This window comes from Sapajus apella, unplaced genomic scaffold, assembly GCF_009761245.1.
Source record: "Sapajus apella isolate SASKATOON/1434 unplaced genomic scaffold, GSC_monkey_1.0 scaffold234, whole genome shotgun sequence".
Classification (NCBI taxonomy): Eukaryota; Metazoa; Chordata; class Mammalia; order Primates; family Cebidae; genus Sapajus; species Sapajus apella.
Genome location: NW_022437174.1, coordinates 306,213 through 308,956, shown reverse-complemented (window position 1 = coordinate 308,956; position 2,744 = coordinate 306,213). Strand labels below are relative to the sequence as shown.

The following is a 2,744-nucleotide window of genomic DNA, read 5'->3' as shown; positions in this document are numbered from 1 at the left end:
CTCAGAGGACAGCCACCCCCATGATCACTGACTGAAGGTGACACCTTCGGAGCAGGTGCTCGGCCTGCAAGCTCTCTCTGAGAGGACAGCCACACCCATGATCACTGACTGAAGGTGACACCTTTGGAGCGTGTGCTCAGCCTGCAGGCTGTCTCTGGGAGGACAGTCACCCCCATGATCGCTGACTGAAGGTGACACCTTTGGAGCAGGTGCTCAGCCTGCAGGCTCTCTCTGAGAGCACAGCCACCCCTATGAAGCCACAAACTTCTGAGTGGGCCCCTGAGGTCCCCACGTCTGAGGCTGAATGTCCTGCACTGCTGAGCTCTGTCCTTCCTGTTTCTCCTGCTGGGGAAGGCCCCAGATCAGAAAGGGGGCAACTCAGACTCTCCCCCACTCATGCGTCACACCTGAGCAGCACTAGGCCTGCCGCCCCGAATGCCCAGCAGGCCTCCCTCTGTATCCCGCTTCGCTCCCCTGAGTACCTCAGCTGGGGGGCTCCCTGGTCCCAACGCCACCCCGCCACCCCTGGTGCTCATTCGTCTTTCTAAACATCGAAGCAGAGGGAAAGACAGGCAGCCTCAGCAGCCCTGGTAACTCTGGCTGACTCAGCCTTCAGAGGAAGCGGGATGAAAATGCAGTTTACCCTCCTCAGTGGCCCGGGACCCGCAGCCTTGCTCAGAAATTCCAAAGCAAGCAGCGCCCAGATGCTCGGGCTGGGCCCACTCCCACTCCTCCTCATGAGGCCCAGTCGCTAATGGCTACGGCTACAGCAGCCGGACTGGGCATTCCTGGGCAGGACCCAGGAGAGTGGGAAGAAGGTGGGCAGAGCCACGGAGACCACTTTTCTGGAGAAAAGCCCTTCCCCCTGCCCCTCCCAGAGCCTCCCCCGCTGCGCAGGACTCATCACTTGTCCTTGAATGTGTTGTGACTGGAGAGGTCTGTGGGCTGCCTGCCAGCCCCCAAGTTAAAGAAACACATGGAAGAAGGTGGCTCCGGGACAGCCTTCCCTGCCAATCAGAGACTGGCAAAGTCACACGGAACTGATGCCAAGCAAACTAAACTGACAGAAGAAAGGTAGAGCAGAGCTCAAAACAAAAACCAGGAACCCCTGCCCTGCCAAGTGGGAGGGGACGAGGCACAGCTCAGACGCTGCGGCAGGAGCTTTCGGAAGGTCAAGACCTACCGGCCAAGACACTCCCCATCCCGCCAGGTGCCCTGCAGACAGGGCTCCTAAACTAGATAGAGCTGAGTGTCTCCCAGGGGTCTCCCCGTGTCACAGTCGAGGGTCTCCCGGGATCCCCCCATGTCACGGCCGAGGGTCTCCCAGGGGTCTCCCCGTGTCAGAGCTGAGGGTCTGCCAGGGGTCTCTCCGTGTCAGGGCTGAGGGTCTCCCAGGGGTCTCCCTGTGTCAGGGCCGCATGCCAGGACAAGCTACTGCCCGCTGACCAATCTGTCCTGCTCATGGCTGCGTCCCAGCGCCCAGTGATGCTGGCACCCAGGAGGGATCTGGTGCATCTCCGAGCAAGGATGGCCCCTGGCTGAGCTTCCGGCAGCTCTTCTTTGCTCCAAATCCATGTAAGAAGCTCGTAACTGCACCAGGCATTTCACGGCGCGACCGGCAGTTTTTAGACCATCACTGCACTTTTCCAGGGCTCTGCGTAGCAATCCAAACCCGCCTGAGGCAGGACCGTCTGTGCTCAGTGGACTGGGCACACAGAGCCCTGGCCCTTCCCACACAGCTGTCAGCCAGCAGATCAGCCCACAGGGCACTCAAGGAGCCCTTTCTCAAGGCCCTGGGAAAAGAAGGGGCCAGCAAGACCAGCCTGCTTGGGTCGCCTGATGGCTCCCTGCTCAGGGCCTCTGGGGACAGAGGAGCTTCACTCACCACCATGGCACTGACCCTGGAGCAGACACTGCCCTCCTGGAGGGCAATTTTAGAACATGTATCACGGGCTTAAAATGTGTATGCCCTTTAATCCAATACTGACTTCTGGGACATTCTATTAAATGAATAATCAGATATTTACAGAAAGCATATGTGCAAAAATTCCCCAAAGCCTGGTTTATTAAAATAAAACTGGAAACTTCCTAAATATACAATATTATGGCTTAAACAAATTGGTTAAATATAGTACATTTGAATGACGGCTAACAAGCAATCATGAAAATTTCAGCTGTCAAAAAATGACTGAGGAAATGACTAACGTGGAGAATGCAGGCTGCACGGACACACAGCATCCCAGCTTCGAGGCTGTGGACACACACACCGACACATCAGAACTAACAGTGCAATTTCCTATAACACACACTCCTGCTGAAGCAGAAAATATGTTTCTAATTACTTCATGTGGCCATGAGGGGAAACAGCCAGCCCTACAGAGGCCTGAGCTGCCATCGTGGGGTGGGACTCGGGCCACAGAGTGCACTGAGGTTAGGGGGATGCTCTGGTCCACGGGGGCTTGTTAGAACTCGGGCCATACGGTAGGGGTGGTGACTGAGGCAGAGTGTGCTAGGCAACCACTTTGAAGGCAGGGCCATCACAGCCCCATCTGGAGGCCACCCCCCCCACCCACCCCGCCTCACAGCCCATCTGGAGCCCACCCCTCCTGCCTCACAGCCCATCTGGAGCCCACACCCCCGACCTCACAGCCTATCTGGAGCCCACACCCCCCACCCACCCCGCCTCACAGCCCATCTGGAGCCCACACCCCCCACCTCACAGCCCATCAGGAGCCCACACCCCC

At 57.8% G+C, this 2,744-nt stretch overlaps 1 protein-coding gene across 5 annotated transcripts in view; it reads right to left on the bottom strand.

Annotated features, from left to right (window-relative positions):
- PTDSS2 (phosphatidylserine synthase 2) overlaps nt 1–2,744 on the bottom strand; it is a 36,059-nt gene that overhangs the window by 12,741 nt on the left and 20,574 nt on the right. The gene's annotated exons all lie outside the window — the stretch shown is intronic.